This window comes from Malus sylvestris, chromosome 12 (assembly GCF_916048215.2).
Source record: "Malus sylvestris chromosome 12, drMalSylv7.2, whole genome shotgun sequence".
Lineage (NCBI taxonomy): Eukaryota > Viridiplantae > Streptophyta > Magnoliopsida > Rosales > Rosaceae > Malus > Malus sylvestris.
In genome coordinates, this window is record NC_062271.1 from 7,694,103 (window position 1) to 7,715,014 (window position 20,912).

Below are 20,912 nucleotides of genomic sequence, written 5' to 3' on the forward strand. Positions count from 1 at the left end.
GCTCAATTTCGTTTTTTTTCTTTCCAAAGACCAGACTACGAGAACAGTCAACACCAACATCCTATTCGTGTAGCTATTAGCACCTGACCCGCTACTTTGGCGAGCCACCAAACCACCACACCATCATGTCCCATCCCCTCTCTACCACTCATTATTTCTCTCATCTTTATCTCTTGACATGCTTTTTAGCCAAAATGGTTCTTGAGATTTGCATAACACATCACTTTGATCCCTGAGATTGAAAATCAATAGAAATTGGCCTTGAGATTGTCTACCATCCATTATTTTGGTCATTCTGTTAAAAACTCCGTTAAGTGTCCCGGAGGTCTTGGCCGTAAGTTTGGGCAATTTTCAAAGCTTTGTAACTCAATGGTTTCTTAACCAAATTCGACCCATAATATATCAAAATGAAGATAGGAAAGTGTAGAGAAAAATTATACCATTTGAAAGCCTAATGGTCGCCGAAGATGACCGAAAAATAGCCTGAAAGGTGACTGGTCTGTGGGAAAACTGGAAAACTCTCCGGCAACTGGGTAAACTTTAAACGTTCATAACTTCTTCAATACTCAACAAAATTGAGTAATTCAAAAACGAAAATCCTATATCTCTACGAGACGAAGAGAATGGTATCTTTCTCGACTACTAACTTGACACGCCCCGATCCCGATATTCCCTGAATACCAGGATAGGCATGTTCTGGCCGACACCCGAAGGTGACGAAAGCCATTTATTCAATGCAAATGCTGAGAACAAGGAATAGATAAGGTTTATAAATGTAAAAGAATAAAGAATATGCATTTAAGGAACGTGTTCAGAGCATACAACTAACCAGAATACTAAAAGAAATAATATAAAATTGAATGAAGAAAGGAGTAGGTCCTACACCAAGAGGACTCGAAGATGCCGCTGCGGAAGTGCCTTGACGTTGGGATTGTATGCCTTGATTCTAAGTCCTAAATGGGGGCGCAAAACAAAGGTGAGTGGACCACGTTCATATATACAGTAATAATAAAACAGTTATAAAGATACTAACCCCCACAATTTATATACAGAAAACTACTAGCATAATAAGTGATAGGTTTACTAAAAACCCTAGCATGCCAAAAACATCTCTAAAGACACATTTGCGGAAATCAAAACATCAAACGTCTCACAGATCATCTCGTAAGCGCGGTGTGCTGCCAGTAAGATCACTAAATAAATATAACTTTCGGCTCTATGCCAGCACCATGGTCTCTGCGCTCGTAGCCAGAGATTACCAACTCTCGGCCCAATGCCTGCTCCTTGTCCCTCAGCCCGTAGCTAGGAATTATTTCTCCCGGCCTATCTGCCAACACCAGATCCTCGCCTCAGGCGGCATAGTGTCCACTAGGTACGCACAAATAGTTACGCCTCTCATAAATAACCACTTCTTAGTATAAAGTCATCCATCGTTTATAATATAAAGAGGGGTTTCTAAAACATGTTCTAGCATCCTATCGTCATCCATCAGATAGTCTACCAGTTCATAGTTTTTATAGAAAATACGGTATATCAAACTATAGCTCAATATAGGCTAATAATTAATTCCTCACAAAAAACGAGACGATAAACAACGTATTCCATAAACATGCTTAACATAAAATCAGTTCATAAACTCGTAAGGCATGCTATTCATTTATGAAATTAAACTACAAAATCATGAAATTTTAGAAGGGGTCCACTCACCATACACTGATGGTGCAAAGCTGTACAAAAAAGGAATAACGTAATCACCGCTAATAATTGCACCTATTCACATAAAAGGTTACCTTTAGTCAAACTCTATTCAAATGATTGAGTTTAGAAAAACAGACTTCAAAAACGGGTTCAGGATGTCGAAATTAGCCTAGGAGAGGTCCTTGACGAAACCCCGAAAAGTCAACCCTAAAAGTCAACGTTGACCATTGACCGGTCAAAGTCAAATCTAACCGTTGACTTAGTCAACGCTGACCGTTGATCGAGTTAACAGTCAGAGTCAACGGGTCAAAGGGTCAGCCTGGGCTTGGATTTGGGTTGGACCGATTGGGCCCTAAGGGTTTTGGGTCTAAAGGATTAAAGGTTAATAGGTTTTAGGAAATTGTGTTTGGGAAAGGGGCTGAAAGCCCAAGCTCTAATTGGCCCTAAGGACTTAGGGTCCGATCTAGGTATTAAAATGAAGCACAAGAGAAAATGAGTGTTTTTATACCTTTCTTTTACCGTAGAATGGCCGGAGGCGACCGGAAAATCCCTTGACTCACATGGGTTCGCTGAAGATGGGTGTGCTTTCCCCTGAGCCGATTTCGTTCTAAAACCACGACAACAACGCAATAAAATCCATTAAAACACCATCATGCATGAATCTAGGATGAAATAGAGGGAAATTCAAGGCTCACCTAACCAGAAAATTAAGAAAACCTCACAGGAGGTTTCTGGGTTTCATCCTCACAGCCACGGGAAAGAAAGAGGAAGAAGGACGAGGTTGACGATGATGGTTGTGTCTTCCTTGAGCAGGAAATGCAGATGGGTGCATGTGTGTGTGTGTGTGTGTGTGTGTGGAGCTTGGGCAGAAGGAGAGTGCAGAGAGAGAGCACAGGGAAAGGGAAGAAAGAGAGGACTGAGATGGAAGAGATAAGAGAGACTCGAGGGACAAAAAAAATCAGGGGTGGGCCCTTTGGGCTCACTAATTAAAAACTAAAAACCATTTTTAAATAAAATAGTGGTGGGGTGTAACATAACTTGCCGTTGTTTGGCCGGAAAATGGCTCGAAAGTGGCTATCTTGGTCTCGAGTTAGCCACTTTCGAGCCATTTTATGGCAAAATCACAGTGAGTTAGCCATCAAGAAAGGTACCATTCTCTTTGTCTCGTTGAGGAGTATGATTTTTACTTTTGAATCACTCGATTTCGTTGAGTATTGAAGAAGTTATGAATGTTTAAAATTTACCCAGTTTCCGGCAAGTTTTTCAGTTTTCCTACGGACCAGTCACCTTTCAGGCTATTTTCCGGCCATCTCTGACAACCATTGGGCTTCTAAATAGGTATAATCTTGTTCTACACTTTCCTATCTTCATTTTTATATATTATGAGTCGAATTTGGTTAAGAAACAATTGAGTTATGAAGGTTTGAAAATTGTCCAAATTTCCGGGCAAGAGCTCCTGAACACTTAATGGAGTTTTTAACGGAATGACCAAAATAATGGATAGTGGACAATCTCAGGGACCATTTCTATTGATTTTCAATCTCAGGGACCAAAGTGATGTGTTATGCAAATCTCAGGGATCGTTTTGGCTAAAAAGCCTTTCTTGACAATGCGCTCGGTGCACAGAAACACCAAGTCAACCATTGCCGGCCTTTTTATGGTCAACCATGCAACAACGAAATGAAAACAGTCAATCTCGCCAGCTAGGAAAATTTCACCATCCTTGAACCCACCTCTTGCAAACTGCCCTCAACCCTCCTAATTTCAATTGTTGTATTTCTTGTATGACATCTGTTGATGCACAAAATCCTGAAGATCTTGGACCAACGTAAATCAGGCCGTGAATCACACAAACGCACAAGAACACAAAGATGTATCGTGGTTCACCTCAATGTTTGGGCTACGTCCACACTGATGTTGATTCTGATTCATTGTATAAATGTATGGATTACAATAGATCGGCAATGGAGCTCTCTGTGGATGCAGCCCTTGCCATTTCTCTCTCTGTTTGGTTGAGAGGGTATTGCCCTCTATTTGTTATGAGGGATGTGAGACTCTGAATGTGAGACCTTGTCAATGAGGGTGAGGGAGAGTCCCTTTTATAAAATAAGGGCTCCCTCCCTTTTACATAAATTATGGGCTTAGGGATGAGGCCCAAAGATGAGGCCTAAAGATGAGGCCCAAAGATGAGGCCTAAAGATGAGGCCCAATATATGGAACTAACAGGAGTCCCTCAAGTCTTCAGTCAAGAGAGTTTTTTGGCTGGAGACTTCAAATCCAATCCATGTACGGGTCGAAGTGACTAGATGTCGTCCAGAACTGGTACTCAACACAAGGCAATGCTCAACATAAAGCAATACTCTGCTAGAGGTATCACACGTTATAAGACTGCTCGGCTGGAGGCGATGCTCGTTGCGAGGCTGCTCGGCTAGAGGCTATGCTCGCGGCGAGGCGGTTGCTCGGCTGAAGGCGGTTGCTCGGCTGGAGGCGATGCTCGTTGCTCGGCTGCTCGGCTAGAGGCTATGCTCGCTGCGAGGTGGCTCGGCTCGTGGTATTCCTCATTGCAAGTATCTACTTTATGTCGACATGCACTCAGTATGAGTTGATTCTCGACATGAGTCGGGTTAGACAAGAGATCATTGTTCGGACTAAATATTTGTCACCATAAGCATGTGGCTCAGTGATCCATAGGTTGATCAATAATGTCGGTAGGCTTCTTTAATTAGCAACAATGTCGATCAGTGGATCTAGTTGCTCAATAATTCCTGACAATAAATGACAGTATAAGTATGACTGTATAATGAATAAATAAAATTGACAAAGTTTGTCAATGCAAAATATTGTATCATATGCCTTCTATAAATAAATAATTTATTCAGTCGTGTGGTAAATCACATGTTGTATAAGTGACATAGTTTAATGGCAGTCACAATACTCTAGGCCATGAATAAATATTGTATAAGTAATTGAAATATGAGCCAGTACATGTGATAATTATGAGGTGAATACCACAAAATGAAAGGATGTGATGTCTAATTATGTCACATGGCATAGGAATAGTGATGTGCTGAAAGATTATCAGCATTATAATAAAATATTTAAACACACATATCTGTATTGTGCAGTGTGCAGAAGCCAGTGATACATCACCACAACTTTAAATAATATAACTTTGTGTGATGTGCTTTGCCACGTTGTTGATAGTGATTATGTGATAAATATCACACAATAATAAAATAATAAATAAATAATTTGAGGAACATAATGATGTGAAAAGTAAAGCTTTTTTTTTTCTTTTGGCAGATGGCAGACAAAACCAGAAATAATAATAGAATTATTATAAAAAAATGATCTTATCTTTGCTTTTCCCATGGCTTTTTCAGAAAATGAGCATGGGGGGAACATGCACTCCCCTTGATGATGAAAGTTTCATCTTTTTTTTTTTTTCAAAAGTTGGTGGGCATCTTCTTGATGCTCTTTGATGCTTTTCATTTTCGAATACTGAGGACGGTACGCATTTCACGAACTCATCAGAGAAAGAGGGGATATCACCATCGAAGTGAAACGCTCTCTCCACTTGCTCACTTCCTCCTCAGGTCTATGTCATCCTCACAAGAAAAATAATAATATTAATTCAGTAGTTCCAAAATCATCTGCCAAAGCTCAATATCCTTCCTCTGTGCCCACCATGTACCAAATCATCAGCAAATTAGTCTCTTCAACTTTGACCATCAAGGTTGCCCTGCCCACTGCTCCCTTTACTCCCGTACGACCCATCATCCGCCACAGTCTACCACACTGATGAAGGCTGCTGGGAAGGGAAGAACCAAAGAAGAAGAGGAATAAGGGTTTAGGTTTGGGGGTTTCTGCAGATTGCGGAGCTTCCTTCAACTTTTCATTTCCCATTTTTCTCTCACCACCGTGGACTCGGGGGTTAGACAGACATGGCAAGACGGAGCATTCTCCTTGGCAAGACGGAAAACATCACAAACCAGGGGTGAGACAGAGAGGAGGAAGACGACAATGAACTTAAACTCGAGGACTTTGTGAGCGACGGCGAACCAAGTGATCAGACCCGGCCGCCGGTCCTGGTCCACTTGCTTCTAGCCTTTGCCGGAACCGGAGTCTTGAAATAGGGCTGTTCTAGGAAAGTGGTTTCTGGGTAGGGTCTTTTCTCGGACATGGGATTCTCTGGTATGAACCCGGCCGGAAGGGAAGGAATCCTCGACGAAATGAGACAACCATTCGAGATTCACCAAGTCGTCTACCGGAACGCTGAGTTCGCTCGCCGGTTTAATTTTTTTCGACAAATTGGACTTTTCCGTCTCCTGGTTCTACTTTTGGGAAGAAACAGAGACAAAGGCCTTGACTTTTTCCTTATCGTTCAATGTGACCGTGTTTCCATTGATGCCGCCGTGACCAGGAGCTGAAGTGGAAGACATGGGTTTTGCAGTGACAGTGCAGGTGTTTGGTTCTTGGGTTTTGCAGATCCACGGTGGACAGCGGTGAGGTTTCATGGTGGTGAGATGAAAAAATGAAAGAGAACCGACATAGCTTTTCGTGTCGTTTCCTACAGACGGCGCCAAATGTTGATGCACAAAATCCGGAGGATCTTGGACCAACGTAAATCCGGCCGTGAATCACACAAACGCACAAGAACACAAAGATGTATCGTTGTTCACCCTAATGTTTGGGCTACGTCCACACTGATGTTGATTCTGATTCATTGTATGAATGTATGGATTACAATAGATCGGCAAGAGAGCTCTCTGTGGATGCAGCCCTTGCCATTTCGCTATCTATTTGGCTGAAAGGGTATTGCCCTCTATTTGTTGTGAGGGATGTAAGACTCTGAATGTGAGACCTTGTCAATGAGGGTGAGGGAAAGTCCCTTTTATAGAATAAGGGCTCCATCCCCTTTTACATAAATCATGGGCTTAGGGATGAGGCCCAAAGATGATGCCCAAAGACAAAGGCCCAATATATGGTACCAAAAACATCCATGTTTTGCACATTTAAATAGTTATATACCAATTGAGAATAACAATTTAAAGCCCCCACCCACCCCTTCTCCCCCACTTGAAAAATTCACCTAAAAACCACATTAACCACCACATTTTAAGAATCCAAACATAGCCCCAAACTAACAACACACTACACACACATTGAGAGACATATATTTTTGAAAGAAACCAACTAAAAATTTCAAAGAAACTAACTAAATTTTTCAGAGTTAAAAAACAGAAAACCATTAGAATCTTTAGAGAAACCAACTAAAATTGCAATTTGAAAAAAAATCCGCCGAATTTTAGTAGCCCTGCTGCATATATTGGCTTTTTAGCCATGAAACTACAAAAACGAAGAAAATACCGATGAATAACAGAAATGCTAAAATATAAGTACACAAACATAATCCTAACATGATCAGATCATCGTCAACAAAAAAGATTCATTACTAAAAACAGAAGTGCACTAAGGTGTAAAAAAGAGTAATGACGAAACTTCGTTCTTAAAACTAATGATTACATTCATTAGTCACACAAACACAATTGGTGCACAGAGATTTACCAACACTGCCTCTATCAAACCAGCAACCATGAGATAGTGGATTCTAAACGAAAAGTTATTTCTACAAACAGGAGTAGTTTGTGGAAATATATCTTCAAATGAATCCATTATATACTTGTTTTAGCAATCCTTGTTATTATTATTTTAAACCTAATTAAGTCGTTGATTAGAAACTTGTTAGTGAAGGACTTTGATATAAATGGCGGGAGCCCCATGCATTGGATCGCCATTGTATATTCTTCAAGTGCAATCATCATATTCCCAATGATAATTCAACATGCAATAACTAACTAGACGTCTAGAAAATGCTTACAGTGAAGTTTTCTACTATTGTAAAAGTGAAGGTAGGGTGGCAAGGTAAGAGTGCATATACCCCTATTAATATCTTTCTTTACGTATAAATAAGAAATTTCAAGTTCGATTCACATAAATATTGAGGAAATATAATATTCATGTTAAGCTCACTACCCAGTTACTTAGCTCAATCATTCATGTTCGTAGAATATTCACTCCATTTAGAGCATAATCCCGTTGTAACAAAAAATAAAATAAAAAATAATACATTAATATGATAAATACTAGAGATGATTTTTTCTTTAACTTTTTTTGCCACTTCGTACTACGGTCTAATGATATTCCTCTTCACAAGTGAAGTGAGAAGTCTTAGGTTCGATTCTTGCCAAAGGCGAAATTGAACCACATTATTACTAGCTCATTATGAGGCTAAACCCACTCCCTCTCCCTTAGTGTAGATAATATCGATTGTTAAAAAACAATTTAGAACATCTCTAAAGGAGATGTCAAAAAGTCTATATTAGTTGTTGATGCACAAAATCAGTGAAGACTTTGGTACAACAGAAAGTGTTAAGTTTGTGACCTTCGCTAGATTGCTCTGGTCATTAGTGTGGATAAGTATGTCAATGGATAGAGACAGGGAAGCAAACACAAGATGTACGTGGTTCACCCAGATTGGCTACGTCCACGGAGTAGAGAAGTTCTCATTAATTGTGAAGGGTTTACATAAGTACATAGGTTCAAGCTCTCATTTAATGAGTACAAGTGAATGATTTAGTACGAATGACATTAGGAAATATTGTGGGAGAATGATCTCCTTTTATAGAAGAGTTTCTAGCTTTATTTTGACATTGATACGTGTCGTGTTGTGATTGGCTTCTGATGTTGACACATGTCGCGCTGTGATTGACTTCTGATGTCGACACGTGTCGTACTGTGATTGCCCTCCTGGTTTGAGGGAAACTCTTCTGGGTCCTTGACGGTATAACGTTGACCGGTGCTCAGTAGTTTCGGGATTGGTTAAGTATGGTACAAACAGTGCTCCCCTAAGTTCCCGAGTGAGGGAAGCTCCTCGGTTGGGGACTTGCAAGATCCAAGCCGCTGAGTAATCACGATACTTCTAAGTACTGAAGTGTGGTATCGTCTTCACTTGCCTTATTTGTCTCATAGGTAGATATGACATCTTCTCTGGAAGTACTCTTCCTCCATCCAGGGATGGTATCTTTCACAAGGTAATGTATCAATTTCACTTGAAGCTTACTTGTAGTTTCAGGCTTGGTCAAGCGCGATACAAATCATGTAGTAGGAGTCCCCCAAGTCGCCGAGCTAGGAGATCTGCCGAAAGAGGTGACAGACAAGGTAAACAATCAGAGCTCCCAGTAATCAGTCCCAGATGAGAAGTTTGATTTCGAGTTCCGGCTGATTGTTCTCATTCTCCCTATCTTGCAAGCAGCATGAAGGATAAAAAGTCCACAGGCTTATGATATGAGAAACTTTTGCTTTTGAAGAAGTAACTTTCCACAGGCTTATTCTTGAACTAGGCTGGAGGGTTTTCTGGTTTCCTCCAGAGTATAAGGCCGACTCAAGAATTTGAGGGTCAAAACAAGTCCATCAAATCTAGAGTACGTTTGACCCTGATGATATGTGATACTTTTGATGTTGACAAAGTAGTGGATGTATCGGCACGTGTTTTGTTATGCTTGTCTCCACATGCTTCCTTATATCATTCTCACTTGCCCTATTTGTTCCTTAGACAGATGTGGTATCTTTGAAGGATGATTTTGTGAAAACATGTTCATTTGAATAACATCTATAACATGCATTTAACAATTAAAAGGCGGAATCATGCTTGCATGCATTCAAAAACAAAACATTAACCATGAAATTCAAAGCCTAGTAGATTGGTGAACCAAGACTCAACTCAAATCAAAGTGAGTTGAGAAATTATACATTTGTAGATTCCTCTTTGCATAAGCAAAGGCTAATCACCCAAAGAGAGGGCCTTCATTCCTTGCATCTAAAATCTATGGATTTGGATGAATGAAAAGGTTTCTCCAAGTTCCCAAAATTGAGAACCTCTAAGTATCCACACCAAGGTTAGATTGGAGAAGAAAATGAGTGACCTTGGAGGAGTATTATGGCTAGATACACCCTCCAAGGGGCCCGGCCTCCTAGAGAGAAAAGGAGAGACATGTTCTCTCCAATTTTCTCCAAAAGAACCCATAATGAATTTTAGGCTATAAAGTTCTTTATATAGTCACTTCTTTAAATGACTTAAGAACCAAAAACCTTAATTCAACACACATGGCCGGCCATGTAAGGGATATGGGCTTTTGGGCCTTTGTGAATCTTTATTCATTAAATTGTCATACAACTTAAGTCAATGGGCTTGACGTTCGAAGCCCATTGGGCCTTAAGGTCCAAAACTATCCCGAGGTCTTTAACGAACTTATTCGTTTGATTAATTAACATATTAATTAATCCTTGCCATAAACAATTAAACCATTTAATTATTCTTACTCATCTCCATTGTTTCTTCAATCTCCACCTTACACGGTGTACGATCCATTAGGTTCCTTTTAGCGAGGCAGTGGGCGATTAAAACCATTTCACATCGATTGTGAATTGAAACTTACTTTCAATTCTCCCTTTAGTGATTATACACGTTTAGGGCTTCCACAAACCATGAGTGACACCTAGCAGCATATCATGGTTACCCAAGCTAATCAGAAGAGGTGGAGAACCTATTCAGTTTAGGATTACAAATGCAATACGGTATTTCTCTAATACAATACTCTTGACCACATTGTTTGGTTTGATAGTTTATTTATTCATGTCTACTATCCAATGTGATTCGTGTGCTTATATGATTACCTTGAATGTGATTTGGATTCACTTGTCTCCATGGCTAAGTGGCTTAACCCCAACGATGCCGTGGACACCCTCCAAATGGAGTGACTTTGACATAATCAAAGATCAAGGACTTAACCACAAGACAACTGTGATGCCTCAGGTCAAAGGACTACTTTGCATTATCCCAACCATGAGTTCTCATGTGACATGAATATGAGAACTCTTCGTTGATCGTGTTCAGTGAACTCATTCTCTATTGAGCACCTACGTACTTGCCTTGATGTCACACACACCAATGACTCGAGACTAGTCACTCTCCCTGAGAGAAGACACAGCACGTACTGATCTTAACGGACTGTCAATGCCCAATTGGCAATCTTATGATCAAGAACGTTTAGGATGTGTCTACGAAAGAATGGTCTCATGAATCTAACTTCTTTAGATCGCATTCTCCCAATCACATATTCCTTGGACTTATCGTTTAAGCATATAACATTTATATGAGACGACTCAAACAATAATCTTTGCCCTTTATATTTAAACTAGATTAGTTTAACATGTGAAATGTCCGTAAAGTATCATCATATGATTGGTTTTAGGGCACATTTCCAACAATCTTCTCTGGAAGCATAAGATGTTGAAGATGAGTACTCGAGAGCAATGCCAGGTAGGTAATCAGGCAAGGGGTTCCAGGCAGTCAGTTCCTGATTGGAATCTTGATTCCAAGTGCTGACTGATTGCTCTCTTTCTCCTTGTCTTGCAGGTAAGACAAGGCCAAAGGAAAAGACAGGGAAAACGCATGATATGGGATACTCTTGCTTTTGACCCTCATGATATGAGATACTATTGCTCTGGTGTGGCTGGTTTGCATATGTATTATTGGGGGAGGGGGGAAAGCTGTGTATTTCGAGATGCTTCGTTGGGAGTGCCCTCTCAGATATGAGGAATGGTTGAGCATTTTTGCAGGTTTGCCTGTCCGTGGAGGATGAAGGTCGACATATATAGAAGTCTCTCTAACAACAAGTAGTAATGTTATTCATTTACCCTTCTTGGTCATAACAATGTAGTAGGAGCTGCAAGCTTCACGTGTCTTAACTTTGTCAAAGCACTTTGGAAAAGTGGTATGTGGTATCTGGAAAGCTAATGTTGCGTGTGAAGATTGCAGACAAGCTTTATCCAAGAAAATTTGGCTTTCGAAGTTCGGAGAGCGGTGTCTCTTTGGTTTTCGAACAAGCAATCCTGTCAAGGATCTGGCTCTCGAGATTCGGAGAACGGTGCCTCTTCAATTTTTGAGAAAACAATCCTGTTGGGAGTCTGGCTCTTGAGATTTAGAGAGCAGTGTCTCTTCGATTTTTGAGAAAATAATCCTGTTGGGAGTCTGGCTCTCGAGATTCGGAGGGCAGTGCCTCTTCGATTTTTGGGTAAGTAATCCTGTTGGGAGTCTGGCTCTCGAGATTCGGAGAGCGGTGCCTCTTCGATTTTTTAGCAAACAATCTTGTTGGGAGTGTTTTCTCAAATGTGAGTAAAGGTTGGGCATTTTTGCCAGTTTGCCTTGCCACGGAGCATGGAGATTGACACACATAGGGACTTTCTAGTTATCAAGCAGTGGTGCTGTGCCTTTACCCTTATGGGTAATAGTAGAGTAGCTGGACCTTCAAAATTTATGTGTTTAAACTTTGTCAGAGATCTTTGGCAAAGTTATTTGTGGTATCCGAGGAGCTGATGTTGCTTGTGGAAAGTGGTGCCTCTTCGAAATCTGGAGAGTGGTGCCTCTTCGATTTTTGAACCAATGGCCATGTAAATGACATTAGGAAATATTGTGGGAGAATGATCTCCTTTTATAGAAGAGTTTCTAGCTTTGTTCTGACATTGACACATGTCGTGTTGTGATTGGCTTCTGATGTTGACATGTGTCGCTCTATGATTGGCTTATGATGTCGACACGTGTTGCATTGTGATTAGCCTCCTGGTTTGAGGGAAACTCTTCTGGGTCCTTGACGGTAAAACGTTCATCGGTGCTCAGTAGTTTCGAGATTGGTCAAGTATGGTACAAACATTAGTAATAAAAAATGACAATATTAGTGTTTTCCGACCAAAATATCAATTCTTATGTGACATGATGCGGAATGACAAAAAATATTTTGACGACCCGTCCCTAATTTTCCATGTAATTTCCTTCCCGAATATGTAAAATGACGTTTATGACCTTGTTGGCAAAGTGAAACTGTAACGCCCCACACCCAAAATATTTATTTCGGAAAGTAATTTTGGTGATAGGCCAAAATAAACTCTTTTTTATTTAATTACCAACAATCACAATTCTTTTTTTAAATTTCTTGGTGACCCACAAAAACTATAACCAAAATTCCTTACCAAGTAAGATTAAAAATTTCGATTTAATCACCAATTTTCTTCTCTTAATTCAGATTCCCAACAAGAGATTAAAAGTTGATTATTTAAGGCTGCATCTAACCCTGTTATACTGCCTACGTACCCTTGAGCGGGATCAAGCCTTTTGTAGTTCACAATTAAATTTCAAATCAATTTTGAAAAATATTCTATTAACCAAAATATCCAACATTCGTGTTAATAATTGAAATACATCAAATGGATTCCAAATACGTAATTGGAATAACAAAATTCACATAGAAAGGCAGCGTCGGCTCACTGGCCATGCACCGCCGTGGGTAGCGGTCGGCCGCTCCGACTTGATGGAAAATTTCACTATTTCTAAAAATTCTCAAATTGTACAAAAATGTAGACCAAGTCAAGGGAAGCAACTTTTATACCTAGACCAAAGTCCAGTTGGAAAACACCCCTAATGGCCTTCAATCCGCCGGAAACCCTAAAATGGTGGGTTTCAATTCACCATCACTGGTGCTCCGCCACCCCTAAGGTTGTTTGGGCCTTGTTCTTGGGCTCAAGGGAGACATTTTGGTGGTGGTAGTCATTGGAATACCTTTCAGAAACGGCTGATCGTCGACGTGCACCCCATGAAACCCATAGGTGCAAATCTCACGAAATCGAGTCAATTATTGTTTGGTTTTTAGGTGGAAATGGAGGCTGGGATATCGTGGTGATGATTTTAGGTGAGGGAATGGCTGTGATTTACCAAAAAAACTGATTGAAATTGCGTCGGAGAGCTACGGGTGTTCGGGTTAGAGTCGGGTCACGAGTGGAAAAACGGGTCTAGGGGGATGACACGGGTTGGTTCCCCTCTTTTCTCTTTCCCTCCTTTCCCTCATGTTCTCTCTGAATACCTTTCAGAAATGGCTGATCGCCGACGTGCACCCCATGAAACCCATTGGTGCAAATCTCACGAAATCGAGTCAATTCTCGTTGGTTCTTAGGTGGAAATAAAGGCTGGGATATTGTGGTGATGATTTTAGGTGAGGGAATGGTTGTGATTTACCAGAAAAACCGATTGAAATCGCGTCAGAGAGCTACGGGTGTCCAGGTTAGAGTCGAGTCACGGGTGGAAAACGGGTCTAGGGGGATGACCTAGGTTGGTTCCCTTCCTTTCTCTTTCCCTCATTTCCCTCCTGTTTTCTCCTTCTCATTGGTCATCCCAAACCCTCCTTTCTTCCTGCCTTTTCTTTTTCTTTTCCTTTCTTTTTCTTTTCTTTTCTTTTCCCTCATTTCCCTCATGTTCTCTCCTTCTCATTGGTCATCCCAAACCTTCATTTCTTCCCTCGTTTCCTTTTTCTTTTCCTTCCCTCTTCTTTTCTCCCTCCAGCCACTCCCGTGACTTCCTTTCACCAGGACAAGGCTCCAACAAATCTAGAGCCTTCCAAATTCATAGCAAAATGACTATTTTGCCCCTATCTTCCTTCGTTTATAACTCTTTTGTTATAATTTCGTTTCATGAACAGTTTTCGCCTATGCGCTCGTAGAGTCGTTCTCTATTCCAATATATCAATAATTATGATACAATATATGAAGATAAAATACGTCCTCGTATAATTACGTTAAGCCAACTAGGGGCATTTTCATCTTTTCCACTTATCGATAAATTTTACGACGTAAATTATAATAATTTACGGAAACAAAACTTTAAAATTTCTCAATTAAATTTTTATAACCATAAATCGATTTATTTTTTATTTTCTCTACGTGTTCATATATTTATATTTTCAAGGTATTAGAGGAACCTAACATGGACGTTGTTATTTAGCTTTTATATTTGTTTGTACCATACTTGACCAATCCCGAAACTACCGAGCACCGGTCAACGTTATACCGTCAAGGACCCAGAAGAGTTTCCCTCAAACCAGGAGGCCAATCACAGCGCGACACTTGTCGACATCAGAAGTCAATCATAGCACGACACGTGTCAACATCAGAAGCCAATCACAACACGACATGTGTCAATGTCAGAACAAAGCTAGAACCTAATGTCATTTGTACTAAATCATTCACTAGTACTCACTAAAGGAGAGCTTGAACCTATGTACTTGTGTAAACCCTTCACAATTAATGAGAACTTCTCTACTCCGTGGACGTAGCCAATCTGGATGAACCACGTACATCTTGTGTTTGTTTCCCTATCTCTATCCATTTGCATACTTATCCACACTAGTGACCGGAGCAATCTAGCAAAGGTCATAAACTTAACACTTTCTGTTGTACCAAAGTCCTCACTGATTTTGTGCATCAACAATATTAATTTTCATATTATCGTAATAAAATAGTAGACGTTATTATGGACGCGTGAGCGTGAACTAGTCCCTAATCGGGTTTGTAACTACGAAGTTACGTTTAGTTAAAGTACGTTAACAGTAGGTAAACTGGTACACTAGCGTGGATTTTTCTGTCGTCTTGAACAGTGTTCTAATAACGTATGTTAGATTTTAAGGAAAACTAATGAAAATAGTTTGAAAACTTTGAGTTTTAACGATAAGGACAAAATAAAGGGTAAAGTGAATATTACCAGGATTGACATTTAGTGTAAAAATGTGATTTTTCGTTAAAATGAACAATACTAGGAGCTTTTCGTTAAAGTTTCCTAGATTTTATTTCAATTTGGCTAAATCGCAAAAATGGTCCCTGAGATTTGCATAACTCCTCATTTTGGTCCATGCGATTTCAAATCAATAGAAGTAGTCCCTGAGATTGTCCACCATCTATCATTTTGATCATTCTGTTAAAAACTCTGTTAAGTGTCTTGGAGCTCTTGGCTGGAAGTTTGGGCAATTTATAAAGCTTCGTAACTTAATCGTTTCTCAACCAAATTCGACCCATAATATATCAAAATGAATATAGGAAAGTGTAGAATAATATTATACCTATTTGAAAGCCCAATGGTTTCCGGAGATGGTCAGAAAATAGCCTCAAAGTTGCCGGAAACTGGGTAAACTTTAACCGTTCATAACTTCTTCAATAGTCAACGAACTCAAGTGATTCAAAAATGAAAATCATACTTCTCGATGAGACAAAGAGAATGGTACCTTGTTTGACGGCTAATTCGCCATAGTTTGTCTGAAAAAGGGCTCGAAAGTGGCTAACTCGAGACCAAGATAGCCACTTGTGAGCCGTTTTCCGGCCAAACCAGGGCGAGTTAGCCGCTAAAAAAGGTACCATTCTCTTTGTCTCATTGAGAAGTATGATTTTCATTTTTGAATAACTTGATTTCATTGAGTATTGAAGAAGTTATGAACGTTTAAAGTTTACATAGTTTCCGGGGAGTTTTTCCGTTTTCCCTCGGACTAATCAACTTTGGGGCTATTGTCCGGCCATCTCCGGCAACTATTGGGCTTCCAAATAGGTATAACCTTATTCTACATTTTTCTATCTTCATTTTGATATATTATGGGTCAATTTGGTTAAGAAACGATTGAGTTACGAAGCTTTGAAAATTACCCAAACTTCCGGCCAAGAGCTCTGGGACACTTAACAGAGTTTTTAACAGAAGGGCGAAAATGATGGATAGTTGAATATCAGAGTGCGCAACGAACAAGATTACAAAATAATAAGAATATTATTAAACAAACTAGAATGCCGAAACGGCTACAAAACCCTAAGAGCCTACATTGTGAATAGTTTGTTTTCTAATAAATAACAAAGCACTCTATTTATAATAAGCTAACCCTAACCCTAATGCCAACAGGCTAGGCCCAAACTAAACTTATAAGAAAACTCAAACAATATAATACCTAAAATACTAATATTTTCCGACATAGTGGACAATCTTAAAGACCACTTCTATTGATTTGAAATTTCAGGAGCATTTTCGCTATTTATCCTTTCAATTTTAAATTGTAAAAGTGGGATCCTTTCTCTTTTTAAAACCCGGTCACCATTGGTGACTTCTCACCAAACAATCCCCTCCTCTCCTTCATTTCTTTTCAACGAATTAGAAAACACTTTCTTTTCACACTCTCTCTCTCACCTAGCCGTGCTTCACTCTCTCTCTGCACCACAAACCACCATCTTCATCTATCACGGGGTCAGACCTTAAACCACCACCATCGAGTTCCTCTCATCCTTACGAGTCCATCCGTACGAGCCGATTCAAGAATGACCGAGTTTTGAGTTTCCAACTCGGAGCTCCGACTCGGGTGTGGCTTCTCCGACGACTTTCTGTTCGAGTTACAAGTTTTTGGAAGGTTTGGAAGCAACTACATGTCCCTAGTCTAAGTTTGAAGGCAAGCTAACGTGTAAACACACGGGTTCACACTATCATTTTGTTTTGGGACACTTTGGATGCGGTCCTTAGCTATTAATATTCTTTGATTGAAACCTTGTTAGTTTTTAGTTTTTGATTGAGGTCCCTGACATTAATGTAATAATGTAAGTTACTATATTTTTTAAATTAAAAATTAAAAATTGAAATTTGTAATTGTTTATATTAATGAGATTTTAAATAAAACCCATAATTTATGGGATTAAAAATAATAAAATATAAATTATACTCTCTATTATATTGTGTGTGTGTGTGTGTGTACATATATGTATGGGTACATTAACCAAAATTAACAAAAAAAGTTATTGTACCAAAACATGGATACATTCTCAAATCAACAAAAAAGAATGTACCTATATAAGTTTAAACATGGATTAAAAAATTTGAAAGGATTTTATATTAAAAAAAGGGTACATTTTACATATAACAAATTTTTGATATATTTGAGAATGGGTACATTTAAGATTAAAAAAATTGAAAAATTATATGACTGGGTACATTTAAGATTAAAAAATTGAGAATATTTTTATATATAAAAAAAACTAATAGGTACAAACTTAATTTAATTTAATTTTTTTTATTATTTTGGAAATGTTTGAATTGAAAATTAATTAGAAGTTTAATAGAGGTGTGAGTATTAAACCCTAAATTAATTACTAATTTTTATATTAAAAAAATTATATAATAAACATGTAAATTCATTATCACATTAATGCTAGGGACTTGAATCAAAATTTGAGAACTAATAAGGTCTTAGTCAATGAACAGTAAGAACTAGGGACTGGATACTAATTTTTCCTTTTGTTTTTATCTCACTATTTTTTTAGATCTCAGATTCACACTTACAATTTTTTTTCTTTTTGTTAACAACTAAAATTCTTCTTCACACGAGATAATAAAACAACGTTAAAAAAACAATTAGTCATCAAGGTGGGTGGAACTATGAATCCACCAGTAAGACTGTGAGAGAACTTTTTGTTTTTGTTTTTGAACTGTTATTATTATTATTATTATTATTCAGTCAAAAAATATAGCTGTTTATTTTTTCAGTCTTGTCGTCCATGTCTTATGTTGGATAAATACTTTATGAAAATTATCGTTTACACTTCAAAATTATGTACATTTATGAAAAATGTACAATTAGATTTTTAGAATGTCATAATACTTCTCATATTTATATGGCTCTAATACACTACTTGACACACCCCGTCCCGAAGGAGAGCATGCTGGCCGTCACGTGAGAGTGACGTAACCATTTACACAGTTCGGAAGCTTTAAAAAAAATACAATTACTAAGATGAAACACCCGAGGGTGAGTCCTACTTTTGTGAATTCTGTCAGAACACCGTTGGATTCCTCGTGGCCACCAAAGCTCTGCTATCTAGAACCTGGAGGGGCGCAAAACAAAGTTGAGTGGGTCAGTAAAACAAAGTTTTTCGAAAACATTTCAATTAACACATTTCTAACCCCTCGCTGTAAAACCTGTATACTTTCCCAGAAATTAACATATATATACCATATATAATCTCAAACTCAAATCTCAAGTCTTTAACACTTTTCAAGAAAATATGCCATGCTATGCATCAAAACATAATAAAGATGCATCAATATAACAGGTGAAATAAGGAATCAACCGGAGACCCTGCAGTTGGTCCTGTACGGTTAATTCTATAGCTCAATATCTAATCCAGCCGGAGTCACCACGGTGACCTGTACGGCACTGCTGGAGTCACCAACTGTAACCTGTACGGCACTACACTGCACATAAGTCGGAACTACCTGAAGTAGTCTGTACGACAAGAATGGTGAAATAATACGCTCTAGTGCTTCTCTCATCAATCATCTGCGCGCATAATCTAAGGTCACCTACTAGTCGGAACCACCTCTAGTGATCTGTACGACTAGCATGTTGGAACCCTCTCATGGTCTGTACGACATGCACCTACTTGGATCCAAGGTGAGCGTGTGGTGCGGTGAATACTATAAGCACTAACACCAGGGGTGCAGGTTATGAGCTCTCAACACAAATCACATCATCATTAATTCATATAAACCATATAAACTCACCTGTGCGTCCACAACACCAATTCACACATATATATACATCAATTATCAATTCATATATTTCATAATGTGCATGCATGGCATTTTAAATCATACTTTCATTTAAATTCAATTTCTGGGAAAAATCAATAGTATATAGGTAAATACAAAAAATACTGCCCACTCACTTGGAGTTCGCCCTACAACTCCCTAGCACAATACATCAAGGCGTCATCACGATCGGCGCCTAGAACAATAATCAAATCCAACCTCAGAAATCATATCGATAGAATATATAACTTATATAAAACACGTCACTACGCAGTTCGATCCGGAAGATCTGCAACTCAGATTTCCAATCCATAACTTCCAGAGGTCCACAATATACCTCTAGGACAACATCCTAAAATTTCATTACCATCCAACGGTCTGATCTCCGTCAATTTCCAAAACCAAGTGACGGTTAACATTCTATTTTATGAACTTACAACTCAAATTCCAGAAGATCCGTAAATTCCCGATCCGTAAGTTCCTATAATCCTCAAATATTACGTACTACGACGTATCAAAGTTTGGTGACGATCCAACGGTCGGATCGTAAATTCACATTTTCACCTAACCACGAATCGTAACGAACTTAGGTTCAATTACTCAATTTACGTCCATCAATTATCAAAACTGAACCTAGAGCATTAAACACATGCTAAGAATGACATTGGTGGGCCACTGGCCATGCGCCGCCGGAAAATCCAACTATTTCAAAAAATTCTCAAAAAATACAGAATTTAAGATCTCAACGAGTAGAGCAAACTTTATACCTGAGGCGAAGGACAATTTGGCCTGGAAACACTTCAATTTCACCAAAATCCGTGCGGAACCCTAGAATTGGGTGAGTTCCAATTCGTCTTCAAATCAACTCCGACGTCCCAATAAATGCTTGGGCTTTGTTCTAGGCCTCAAGAGGAAGCTATGGGTGGTGGCAATTGAAAGAAATTGCCTCGGGATTGGGTGATTCGAAGCCAAAGTCGCCGCACCCCTTCTTGCGGTTTTCTCCATTTTCAAGGCCAAATGTCTCCAAATTTGAGATGGAATGGATAGAGGAGAGGTCATGGAGAAGTTTCCAAGTGATTTCTTGAAGCAATTCGCTGGAAAAATGGTGGAATTTCGACGGAAATGTGTAGAAAACCCGACGGGTCGCGGGCGGGTCAAAATGGGTCCGGCCGATCCCCTCCTTTTCCTTCTCCCTTCTTTCCTCCTTTCCCTGATTCGGATTGGTCCTTCCCTTCTCTCACTGTTCCGATTGGTCCATCTCCTCCTTCCTTGGTTGGGCAGCCAATCCCCCTTCTTCTTTCTTTTATTTCTGATAGGGCAGTCCACCTCTCTCCCCTCTCTAACTGGGCAGTGCCCAACCTTTAATTCCCCTTCTTAAAACTGAAATTCTACCACAAATAATTGAATTACTAAAATGTCCCAAACTTTAAACGTTAATATCTTCTTCGATATAACTCCAAATCATGAACCGTTTGCGCCCACGAGTCCGTAGCGACGAGTACTACGAGGATATGCCAAGAAAACAAATCTTAGATGACACGACACAACGATTAACCTCGAACAATGCGCGTGCCTCAAAGGGCATTTTTTTGTAAAATCCTTTATTAAAACTTTAGAAACTCTTAAAATCAGGGACGGGCTGTCACACTACTATTGTGATATTTTGTACTAATAATATAATGTCAAGTAAAATTTTATGCACGTAACATTGTATTATTAATGC